We start from the raw sequence: 13,453 nt of genomic DNA, 5'->3' as shown, positions 1-13,453 counted from the left end.
GAAATTCCCATCTTTGCAATGTTATCCAGAGTTTGCTTTGATTCATATAGTCAAATGCCATTAAATAGTTACTAAAACACACGTAAACAACCTGTGATAATCTCTGCTTTCAGCCCAAACCCACCTGACATGTTTTTTGTTCCATGTCCTCTTCTTAATCCTGTTAGAATTTCCACCACTTCTCCATGGATGTGCTGCAGCAACAGGTTTTGAATTCTCTTTGGCAAAGCTCTATGTGTTTGTGATATTAATGATAGTTTGATAGTTTTTCCATTCTGGTTGGTCACCTGTCTTTGAAATGGGCACAACTATGGACCGTATCCGGTTGGTTAACCAAGTGGCGACCTCCAGGTTTCCTGGCACAGTTGAGTGAGGTTATGGACTTACACACTGTGGTGGAAACATTTCAATGGTATTCTGTCCATCTCCTGGAGCCTTGTTTTCCACAAATGATTTCAGTGCAGTTTTGATTTCTTCTTTCAAGACCAAAGCAAATCCATGGCCATCCAGCCAACTCCAACTCATAGTAACTCTATAGGACTGAGCAGAAGTGCCCTGTGCGTTTCCAAGACTGGACATCTTCAGGGGAGCAGAGAGTCTCATCATTCTCCCACCTTCAATGCCATCACGTCTAAACCAAGTACTACTTTTTAAAATGGTTGAACACCAACCCATTCTTTGTGGTACAGCGACTCTGTGTATTATGTGTAAAATGGTGAACATTGTAAGCGTTATTAAACAGTGCTTGGGGAAAATGTGGAAATGGTCGATGTTTGGGTACATAAATATTACATTATTACATGTATTCCTAACATTTGCTTTGGATACTTCTTGCATAGTTCAGTATTTTGCTAATAGAATCCTTCAATATTCCAACTTGAGGCTTGCATTTTTTCCTTGGTTCTTCCAGTTTGAGATGTGTTGAGTGAGTGTGTTCTTCCACTTTGGCTTTCTAACTCCAGGTCTACACATTTCATTATAACCTTCTCTGTCTTCTTGAGCTGCCCTTTGAAATCTTATGTTCAAGTCACTTTATCACTTCCTCCATTCACTGTAGCTATTCTACATTAAAGAGCCAGTTTCACAGTAAACTCATTACTGGAATTAAAAAAGATCTATCTTCTTCAATAATATATAAATCTTAAGGCAGTTAGCCATACCTGCTCTATGAACAGGACTGTTTTATTTGGAACATAAAATCCTCTACACTAAACTTGATACAATCGCTTCTCGGCCTTTTGGCTAAGATCAAGTGTAGTAAACTTGATATGCGATTTCAAAATGGAAATGATCTAGCCCAATTGTACTTTTAAGTTGTATACAATTAAAAATCAGGAGGGGAGCCAATGATGATATCAAGCCTGTTTTACACAATCAGTGAGATCCAGACCCAGAAACATAGGCATTAAACCCAACTCCATTATTTTTCTATTAGTTGTAGTAGTTTATGTAGATATTTATAGCCCAGAAATTTATGGTTTCTACATTTTTCACAAGTACAATTCAGTGATACTAATGATGGCCATCTATTTGCTTACCCATCACCATTTTTTGTTTCTAAATTTTTCTAGGAACCTTAACAAAAAGTGTTCCCAAGCAATGAGTTCTCCTTCCCTTTCCTTAACCATCAATAAATGGCAGCTGCTACATGCCAATCGACTGTAGATATTTCATATTAGGGGCATCCCACAATATTTGTCCTTTTGTGCTGACTTATGTAATTCGGCGTGGTGTTGTAGCATAAGGCAGGACTTCATTTCTCCTACTAGCTGAGTAGTGTTTCACTGCACATAGACACCACACCTTCTTCATTCTTTCATCTGCTGATTGACCTTTAGGCTAGTTTCTACCTTTTAGCTATTATAAACAGTGCTGCAATGAACGTGGGTATATAAATCCTGGGTTCCTGATTTTGGTCCTTTTCTGTGTATGCCTAGGAGTTGAATTGCTGGGCCATGTGGTAATCCTATGTTTCAATTTGTAAGAACTGCCAAATGTTTTCCACTGCTCTGCGATCCTACAGGATGGAAGGAGGGTGCCAACACCGCTACGTCTTCACCAGTGCCTATTGCCTTCCTTTTTAAACCACAGCCCAGCTCCGATTTTAAGCCGCGTGACCTTGAGCAAATCCCTTAACTGCAGTAATCTCTCAGTCACCCCACATAGAATGCAAATATAGCGCTCCCTTCTTAGGGTCATTGGGGTGACATTAGGCATTTGCTGTGTCAATAAATTTAAAAAAAAAACTTATTATTTTCACAGAACATGAATAAAGAGGTATCACAATAAGAGACAGCATAACGGCCTTCACCCCATTTGGAAAATATCCACGGCCACACCAATGCATTCACTAGGCTCAACTGCACACAACAACAATCATCAATATATTGTGACTTCAAGAATACTTAGAGAATCTTATTATCCAAGCGAGGTCATGCCCCTATCTGAAATTCAACAACTTAAGACGCATTCCTTTGTATTAAAGCTTTGTTTTCTACAAAATGGCAAGTCCCCCTGGAAGAGATAAAAATAACCATTCGGCCTGCTATAATTTACTATGGTAGTTGTTTAGTATTTTCTGAAATTATACATATTAAGGTAGCCATGGGCTGAAGGAGGAGGGTAAGGGTTAACCCCAAAGGGAAAAAAGGACACACGGTTGGCAATCTGGAGAAATGTCTGAGCGTACATGTGCATTTCCATAAACAAAGAGATTGACACACCCCCTTGGGATGGAGCTTGCACTGAGTAGCATATGCTGTATAACACTTGCATTAATGACGTTCCAAAATATTTAGGATTTCGGCCACAATATTCTTTCCTCAGAGACCCTGGAGCAGCAGATGATTTAAATATTTTGTCTGGGAGGTTATCAAGGCTCTCGTCAAGATCAACGAGACTCAAGAGACCAGAGGGAGATCAAAGCTGCTCTGTGACACGCTGCTGTTAATTGAACACAATGTGCTCCTGCACTAGTCGCCCTACCCTTCGCCGAGCAACTGCGAGAATGAGATTTAGGAGAGAAATGAGATTGGGGACGACCACGGTCCCTCTTGTAAATTAAAAGGAAGTGCACCAGTAAGGAAATCATTGTGTGGGATCAAAAGGTTGAAAATTCCTTCTGGGGGGTTAGAGGCATCTCACATGCTTTTGAACCCCATAACACGGCACTAGCACATTAACAAGTGCTGCTGTTACTGTTGTGGAGGCCTACCAAGCTGGTTCTGACCCACCGTGGCCCTGTGCACAGCAGACGGACACACTGCCCAGCCCTGCATCGTTCTAACAAAGGTTCCTAAGCTCGAGCCCACGGTTGCAGCCACGCCATCAATCCATCTTGTTCAGAGCCTCCCTCTCTCTCACTGGCCCTCGACGTTACCATGCACGCTGTCCTTCTCCAGGGACTGGTCTCTCCTGACAGCACGTCCACAGAACCTGAGACAAAATCTCACCATCCTTGCTTCTAAGGAGCAGGCTGCCTATCCTTCTTCCAAAGGAGACTTGTTGGTTCTTTTGGCCGTCCATGGTACTTTCAATATTCTTCCCCAGCACCACAACCCCAATCCATCAGCTCTGCAGTTTTCTATGCTCACTGTCCAACTTTCCCAAGCATCCGAGGCAATCAAAAATAGCCTGGCTTGGGTCAGGCACACCTTCATCCTCAGAATAACATCCTTGCTTTTCAATACTCGAAAGAGGTCTTGTCCAGCAGATTTACCCAAGGCAGCTCATCTTTGATCTCTTGACTGCACAGACAAGTATAGACAAAGGATAAGTTTCTGTTGGGTTACTGCTGATAGATTGTAAACTGTATGATGTCACGAACCCGGGTTTTTTTGTTTACCTTTGTAAATGCCTAGCAGGAACGCTTGGCTCAGAGTTGGCCTTCAATAAGTATTTGTGAATTACCAAGGAAACACTATTCAGATGGCCAAACACCTCAAGGAGAAAAGGTGGAAGGGAAAAAAATTAAATATGCGCATGTATAGGGGAGGGGACATGCATTATATTTACTGCTACATTGTCCTAGTTTCTAATGAGCACCTGCCATCCTAGAGGCACAAGTCCAAGGACATTGCGATTTGCATCTGAGAGGAATTGAATGTGAACAAGCTCCAGGGCAACGAGTTTTCTAGCTAGTGAATTAGGATTAAGGAGACACATCTTGCCTTAGCTTTGTCACCAACACTGTGACCTAAATAAAGCAATATATGTCCGGGCCGTTCTTTCCTGAGATGTAAATGAACAAAGGGAATCAGATGCTCATAGGTCCCACGTGGTCTGGCCACTGCTTGGAATTCCAGCTGGACTCTCAACCTCTGCCCCTTACTTCCTCCACCCCTGTTATATGAGCCTCCATCCCAACAGCAACTTGAAACAAGTTAGACTTCTGTTAGACTTTCACGGAGCATCTGTCGTGGCTCAGTTTATAACTTCCTAAATGTAATACCTGTTCCCACCTGACTGTAAATGATAGCTATTGTTTTATAGAGCACTAATCAAACATTAGGGCTGGCCTAATCCCTTTATATGCCTTACTTATTTATATGCCTTACTTATTTGTATTCTTACAATACCCTTACAATATCATTCCCACAGTACCGATAAGGAAAGTGAGGCAGAGAGATTGAAGCGGCTTGTCGCAGGACTCACAGCTCAGTAAGTGCCTGCTCTGGGCCTGGACTTGAGGTGACCTGGCTCCAGACCCTGCATGGCCTTGCTGTCCTAGTCTGCACCTCCCTGCCAGCAGGCATTGGGTGGGTTTTGCTCACTGTATCCCTGACCCTTGGCTCACTGTCTGAGGGAGGCAGCGTGGGGGGAGCAATCCCTTAATATTGTGAGTGCACAAATGAACAGAGTCACCAAACAGTGCCTCCTTCCTTGTCGCTCTTTGATTAGGGGCCTCTGAGTACAGGTGTGCTTGCTGTGGTTGAGGTGCCACTGGAAATGCTCAACAAAATCCACCAAAGGTTCTGCCACTTGTGTATCACCCATAAGGACCGAACAGAACTGCCCTCAGGGCTGCAAAGGCTGACAGAAGCAGAGTATCTCATTTTTCTTCCCCGGGGTGGCTGGTGAGTACAAACCATCAACCTTTAGGTTAACAGTCCAGCACTCAACCCGCTGCACCACCATTTGTTTGGCAGTACTAATACGTGTCGGGGTTGTATCCTCTTGCCATAGTTATTCAGGCTGCAAGATGAGCAAAGAATCAGGGAAACTGGATTGTATGAACAAGAACACAGCATCAGGTTTGAAGCAAGGCTTAGTTCCAACCTGCCATAAGCAGATGGCACTGCAATGCTTGCTAAAGTGAGACTTGAAGCACTTGCTGATGAAGATCAAAGATTGCTCCTTGTGAAGTTATTTAATCACAAAAGGACAAATATTGTATGAGCCCACTACTTAAATCTTAGAGACTCCCAAAGAAAAAGGTAGAAAGGCGAACTCCTGGCCATGGACCATCCATCACCACCCTTCTGTGCACGTCATAAGAATCACCTTGAAAGAGGAGACCTCACATTGGCTGAGGTCACTCCTTCAAGAAGGGGGAAATGGGAGATGACCATCCGCTTGATGCCGTGCAACACTGAGACTCGGCTGTGACAGCTCAGCGGGTCCTCCCCAGAATGAGAAGAGAGCCTTACTGGGGAAGCAAGTTCAGACCGGGGGAGGGGACAGCTACATTCCAGAGAAGGCACTGATGTTTCTGTTGGTGGGCATGGTGAGTAAATGGGGAGGGGCAACCTCATATCAGGAAGGGATGCTAAACAATAATTATAGGAAATCTACGGGGACAATAAACACAATTTTGTGTTTCTGGGTAGACACTATGAATATGTTTTAACCCAACCCTCGGTGACCCATGCCATGGACGAAGCCCTATAATGACCTTGGACGGTGGTCTCAGAGGCAACAGGGCCACACCAGAAGGTTCAATGCAGTAACCCGACTGGACAACCTGGGCCTGCCGCAAAACTACCTGTACCCTGCTGCTGCTTCACACTGGACTACTCGGTGAGAGAGGAAGCAAAGGATGGCCACCCCAAGACTGTGGAAATGGTGCTCATTAGGCCTGGAGTGGGACCCCCTGCCTGGGTGGGTGTCCACTGAAAGGGGACCCAGAACCACCACATATAGGACTTCAATGCTCTCAGGGCCTTGATCTGACAGGTTTTCACCTGGTAGGAATCAGCCTGTGTGGTCCAAAGAGGATGATAACAAACCCTAAATATGATGAAGGGAAAAGTATCAGAGCTGAAATTGGGAACACCGATTGGTAGAAGGCCATGGAGGACAGCGGGAGCCCAACATCCATCCGCAGGGCATCTACTCAGATTACGCCTCTGGCCACCGGCGAGGGACCTCAATAGCTTTACTATCAGGCAGAGATGATTGCAGACTCGATTATGGTGGATCGGACCATGGTATAATAGGACACTTGGTCAGTGCCTCCCTTCTTGACCCAACCTGAATGTGCTCTAGGCTCAAGTATTTCTCACTTGTTCCATGACAGAAATTTCTTCTCTGGCTTTTAAAATATTGTTGACGGTCTTTTATTCTTTATTTTTATTTTCTCTTGCCGTTTTGTTTTGTTTTTGTTTCCCCAGTTAGTGAAGTACAGCGAGAGTGGATGCACAGAGACAATAACTGATGCAATTGTTTATCAGGAATTCGGGGTGGGCTGGGGGTGGGGAGAGTGAGGGGATTTGGGAGCAAACAATGAATGCGGGAAGGGAAAAGGAACATTAGAACTGATTGTGATGATGTATATGTAACTCTTTTTAAAAGCGATTTAACTATGGAAGTGTGTGGTATGTGAATATTATATATCAAGAAAACTAGTAAAAAGAAAAAGAAATCAAACTGGACCAATAGTTACCATGGGTGAAGGAGGAAGAATGGTTGCTTAGGCGACACTGAGTTTATGTTAGTGGTGATGGAATAATTTGGAAAAGACTATCAATAATGGTTGTACACCACGAAGTGTATAATCAATGGCACTGAATTATTCATGTAAAAGTTGTTGAAATGGGGAATGTTCCATTGTGTGTATTTTTGCCACAATTAAAAAATAATAATTTACATAAATAACAGTGAATACAAGAAATAAGAAAATGCTTTCGAACTGACTGTGGTGATTATTATTCAACTTTTCTGGATATGATTGAATTACTGAATTGTATGACATGTGGATGAGCTGCCAATAAAACTGTTAAGAACAACAACAAAATAAAGCACAGAAAAACCTAAGTCAAAGAGAAAGCATAATATAACAGAAACTATAACAAATTTAAAATGAGTCAATGGGGGAGGGGAAATGTTCGAAGACAGACGCAATGCTGATTGTCCAGTTCCCCTTGATATAATTGAATAACTGAACAATTGATATGTAAATTGTGTGTCAATGAAACTGTTGAAATATAAATATAAATGGGTCAAAAGGGAAAACAAGTGACAATGTCAAGTTTTAACCTGACTGTGCGGTAACTCATTTTCTAGTATACTCTGTCTGAGAGTAAGACGCTCCGCATTCCTGGTCCTTGAACTGAGGGAATTCAGTGGGACTTTAACCGGAGTGTAGACTCTGCAAGTGGATTTTGGTGTTTCACTGTGCTCTGTAACCATCTTGCACTTAAAACTCTAATACAAAAAAAATAAGGATCGTAGTATTTATTATCTATTACAATTCAATGTAAAGAAAACCAAAAGCCTCAAAACTGGACCAAGAGGGAACATAATTATAAAGGGAGAAAAGACTGCATGTGTGAATGACTCCATCTTGCTTGGATCCACAGTCAATGCTCTCAGAAGCAGTAGTCCAGAGATCAAAGGACATATTGCATTTGGTAAATCTGCTGCACCAGACTGCTTTAAAGTGTGGCAAAGCAAGGCCGCTCCGCTGGGAAGTGAGATGGGCCTCGCCTAAGCCATGGCATTTTCTTTTTTTTTTAAACATTTTATTAGGGGCTCATACAACTCTTATCACAATCCATACATATATAGATCAATTGTGTAAAGCACATCTGTACATTCTTTGCCCTCATCATTTTCAAAGCATTTGCTCTCCACTTAAGCCCTTGGCATCAGGTCCTCTTTTTTCCCCTCCCTCCCCGCTCCCCCCTCCCTCATGAGCCCTTGGTAATTTATAAATTATTATTTTGTCATACCTTGCCCTGTCCGGCGTCTCCCTTCACCCCCTTTTCTGTTGTCCGTCCCCCAGGGAGGAGGTCACATGTGGATCCCTGTAATCGGTTCCCCCTTTCCAACCCACTCACCCTCTTCCCTCCCAGTATCGCCCCTCACACCCCTGGTCCTGAAGGGATCATCCGCCCTGGATTCCCTGTGCCTCCAGCTCCTATCTGCACCAGTGTACATCCTCTGCCCTATCCGGACTGGCAAGGTAGAATAGCCATGGTATTTTCAACTGCCTCATATGTATGCGAAAGTTGGGCGATGAATAAGGAGGAGTGAAGAAAACTGCTGCATTTGAACTTTGGTGCTGACAATGAATAATTAAAGACTGCCAAACGAACAAACAGATGTGTCCTGGAAGAAGTACACTTAAAATGCTCCTTCGAAGCAAGGACGGCGAGACTTGGTCTCGTGTTCTTTGGACATACTATGAAGAGAGACCAGCCCCATGAGGATCAAGCAGAGGAGGGCAGTGGAAAAGGGCAAGGCCCTTGACAAGCTGCATTGCCGTGATGCCTACCCCACAGGGCACGCGGTGGGACAATGGTGAGGATGGTGCAGAACCGGGCAGCCCCGTGGTAGCAGGGTCTCACCACATCTGCCAGGATTTGTAGATGCAGAACGAAGCCAACTAGAAAAATCAGGGTTCATTTCCAAATTGGTTTTGCACCAAGCAAAACATTCTGTTGTACACAGGGTCACTGCGAGGGGGAGCGGGTTCGATGGCACCTAACAGCAGCAACTCGCAATTCTGAGGCCACCACAAAGGTCATACCCTACCCATCCTGGGACCTAACCTGGAGCGGAGCACTGTCTACACTGTGAGTGTCATGACTTTGCTTTGGGGGCAAAGTATCTCTGTGGAGCCATGTAAATTATAAAAACGCACTACTCTGGGAGCTTGTTTTATAGTGCTTGTTGTTAAATATCAAAAATACATTCCTAAAAGATGTACCTCCTCTCTCTCACTTGTCCCTGCTTTCCAAACGGATCACTGTCCTCATGCCTCAGAGCCTTCTGAAGTATGCGTGAGTGTGTAAGTGTACAGTAAAGACTGTGTGTGTGTGTGTTTGGGGGTGGGCCACGTATACGTGGTCTCTGTGGGTGCGGTGGTTGTGTGTGCAGGTGTGGGTGTGGGTGTTAGGGAACACGATTATCATGCTTACACTGTGCTAAAATAGAAGCTCAGTCTCCACTGCCATCCTCAAAGTGCCTTTCTCCAGAGAAATAATAACCTGGGATGAGGCATGCCCCACCCCTCCTTAGATCTTCTTGGCTGATGGATACTATTCAAGGCTAAGTGCTGGCGGATGATAAATAGGTTTAAACTATGCAACACACCAGTTCATTAAAAATAGTAGATGCCCTCCAAGAAGGCTGGGTTTATAAAAGGCTGACAGGAATAAAAGTGTGATTTCTTGGCCCTTATTAGTCATTTGACAAATATTTATTATGGTCCTAAGGGCAAGAAGCAACCCTGGTGAGGTAGTGAGTTAACACTGTGGGCTGCTAACCTCAAGGTCAATGGTTTGAGCTTGCAAACTGCTCCTTGGGCGAGAGATGAGGCTGTCGAGTCTCAGAAACCCAATGGAGCGGTTCTGCGCTGCCCTGTAGGCTCTCCAAGAGTCAGAACTGACTTGCTGACAATGAGCAGGACAGGCAAGAAATGCGATGCTGCATAGAACTTACATATGAGTAAGATATAATTCCGGCCCTTTTAGGGAGGGTCTCAACACACCTGCCAGAATTTTTCAATGCAGAACGAGGTCAATGGGAAAGGATCTGGGATTATTCCGAAACTGTTTTTGCACCAAGCACTGTGGGAACTTTATGTCATTTGTCTGAAAGTGAGGGTCCACAGAGGGAAAACAAGATGGAGTATAAATAACTATAACACGTGGTACATTCCGATGAAAGAGATAAGAGGCTATGCTTAGAGCCACTGGGAGGGAAAGGCAATCACTTTCTTTAAAAGGTGGCACTGGGAGAAATTCTGGTGGATGGGCAGGATTTTGATGGGTAGCATGAGTCAAGGGCAGATTCAAAATAAAAGAAGATGCGTGAAAGGGTGAAAAAATGAGGAAGCAGAAGAGATTTTTGAAGTCTGTTAACCTGCTACAGTCTGAATTGGTGAGAAGAAATATTCTCAGAGCATTACCTGGGACCATGTCAGATACTCAATTCTCAGCCCCATGTTACTCTAAATGTGGAGTCCAGAAACCTGTATTTTCCTAACCCTCCAAGGGATTCTGAAGCATACTAAAATTTAATAACTAGGCTAGAGTGTAGAGCTCAATAGAGGGGGAAGAAATGAGGGGCTGATATGAGGGGCTCAAGTGGGAAAAGAATGCTTTGAAAATCATGATGGCGGCATATGTACAAATGTCCTTGACACACCGGATGAATGTATGGATTGTGATAAGAGATGTAAGAGCCCACAATAAAATCATTTTTTAAAAGCATGTTAGATTTACATATGTTCTTCTGTATATTTAAGATAATTCAGTACATGAAAGTCAAGATAGATAACCCTTCAGGAGCAGTAACAGGAGTAATGATTTCCTGAGGGTACAGGAAGAGGGGGGGATTAAGGGGGGCAGCATTGATAGCATTGATAACTGTATAACCCCACTCCATGGGATTAAACAACAGAATTATGTGTGTGGATAGAGTAGATTGTGTAAGATATGGCCCTAAAAACTACTATAAAAGAAGAAGAAGAGTGGTGTCTGGAGGGTATGGTGGGGGAGGGAGGGGACAAAGGGGAGAACCAAGGAGCTCAAGAAGAAAGGAAGCGTTCTGAAACTGCTCGTGGTAGCAATTGTATACTACTGCTTGAAGCGATTGAATGGCGGTAGAATGCTATGCTCTCTGTAAGAGCTCCCAATAAAGCGATTAAAAAGAGAAGAATAAAAAGAAAGAAAAATTGCATGATATTTTCATTCCGTTTTCCATAAACTTTATGAAGCCCATTTGTATAGTGGGCACACACTGGAAAGACAGGAGGAGATCACCACCATCAACAACAACAACACTTTTCCACTGTGTAGACTCTGACTCAAAGCGACCCTATATGAACTCTCTGAGACTGTAAATCTATATGGAAGCAGACACCCTCATCTTCTTCCTTGAAGCAGCTGGTGGGTTTTAGTGACCAATCTTCCAATTTCTAGCCCACAGGGCTAAGTTTACCACTCAATAGAGAGCCTGTGTAGTGGTTTTTGTTTTTTAAAGCAGGTCCATGATGCATTGAGTTTGCTTGGAAACACAATTAAGGTTGTATGTAGGGACATTTGGAATGGCAAAGAGATGGATTTAGAAAGATCAGGTTGGAGGCTGAGAGACACATACGGACATTCTAACTAAGGCAAACTGGAAGTCTGCTGGGCTCAGCCACAGAGCAGATAGATGCTGGGGAGGAGGCACATAAATTATATACCTTAATCTTGTTGGCCAAGACCGTGTTGTTTTAGAAACTAAAGGCAGGGTTGACTGAAAGGTTGGAGGTTTGAGTCTACCCAACAGCACTTCAGAAGAAAAACCTGGTGATCTCCTTTGGAAAATCAGCCACGGAAAGCCCTATGGAGCAGTTTTATTCTGGTACACCTGGGGGTACACCTGGGGTTGCCATGAATGGGAATCAAGTCATAATGCTTGCACTAGAGGGGCAGCACCTAATCTGTCATTGCACTAGGATCGGCAACACGTAAAGTTGGGAAAGCCGAAATGCACAAACAAGTGGTCCCACCGTCCTCCTTTTTCGGGAAGGACACAGAACATCATCTCAATCCCAGGCAAGGGCTCCAGTGCCTCTCCCTCCCCTTAGGGAGCACTGCACTAGGAGGAGCCTAACCTAAGACATTCCACAGAGGCAGCCTGCACCTTCCCAGCAGTAAAGGGAGCCCAAAAGGGCAATGACCCAGCTGTTCCTTTAACTGCCTTGAATGGAGAAGATCAAAGGCCAGGGTTTAAGAAGTGGAAACAGAGACTTCACTCCAGACCCATAGTAAAAAAAAAAAAAAAAATCACAGGTTCATGTTTATGCTACTCTTTTATCCTAAAGAATTCAAGCAATTTGCAAATCAAATACTTTGTAATCCACCTGGTACAATTCACAACACACTCACCACCATTATTGCTGCTCTTTAAAAGATGATGGCCCTAGGACACACACACACACACACACACACACACACACACACACACACACACACTTTATTCCCAGCTCAGAAAGGGAGGGGTCCCAAAGAAGCAGTAGCAAATTAGAAGCATAATTTGGAGGTATATTGGGGCACGTGTTATGCTGCCCAGGCTGTTAGAGAAACAACGAAGTAAGTGGGTACAACTCAAATGCAAGTGTTCAGGAATATAACAATGATTTCTAGGAGGCAGTGTGCAGAACAATCTCTCACAGACCAACAGGTCCCACATAAAATTCTGGCACAGCCGGTAAAACACAGCCATAAGTGAGGCTTCCCGAGCCGTTTTCTTTTTTTTTTAAACATTTTATTAGGGACTCATACAACTCTTATCACAATCCTTACATACATCAATTGGCCGTTTTCCTTCTACATTGGCCTCTTAACTATTTATCCATATGTCAAATGCCTTGGAGCCTTATATATTACATAGGGACTATCTGAATAAAGTACCCTTATTTATTTTTTTCCAATGTATTTCCTTTTTTTCAATCACTTTATTAGGGGCTCAGACAGCTCTTATCACAGTCCATACATATGTCACTTGTGTAAAGCACATCTGTAAAGTACCCTTATTAAGCAAGTGCTAAACTCTACTTCCTCTCCCAACATACACTATGAGGAAAATCCAAATTACAACAGCAGGTTTTCATTCATTTTGTTGAAGATAAGGGATGTGGTTCTTTTTGTCCTTTTCCTTTTAGAATTCACTTTAGAAAACTTTACTCACTGTACAAAGAGTTGCTAATACTTTCTTTGTCTCTTAAAAAAGAATCTAAGTCTGAGCTATCTCCTCACAGCTACCACTTCTAAAGATAATTTCAGGTGATCATCTCCTTTCCTGTCCCTTGGAAACAGGTTGGCCATACTCAGTGGCCCAGCCCACCACCATAAGGAACCTTGCCAGGAAGGTCTGAAGAATTTAGTGTTATCTTGAAACTGTGAAGGCTGGATCGATCCACTTGGTGACAGAATTGTTAAATTCCTTCGTGGCCTCACAGGCCCAGCAGAATGCCCTGATGAATGCGTTCTGGTGTGAGATTTAGACAGTCATAAGG

The 13,453-nt window shown here is 43.5% G+C and overlaps 1 protein-coding gene and 1 pseudogene across 1 annotated transcript in view; one reads left to right on the top strand and one right to left on the bottom strand.

The window, feature by feature from the left end:
- Positions 1-13,453, bottom strand: part of KIF26B (kinesin family member 26B) — a 587,401-nt gene that overhangs the window by 530,224 nt on the left and 43,724 nt on the right. The gene's annotated exons all lie outside the window — the stretch shown is intronic.
- LOC142438094 (U2 spliceosomal RNA) lies at positions 1,223-1,348 on the top strand (annotated as a pseudogene).

The sequence above is a fragment of the Tenrec ecaudatus genome, chromosome 1 (assembly GCF_050624435.1).
Source record: "Tenrec ecaudatus isolate mTenEca1 chromosome 1, mTenEca1.hap1, whole genome shotgun sequence".
Classification (NCBI taxonomy): Eukaryota; Metazoa; Chordata; class Mammalia; order Afrosoricida; family Tenrecidae; genus Tenrec; species Tenrec ecaudatus.
This window is presented reverse-complemented; position numbering and strand designations above follow the sequence as displayed.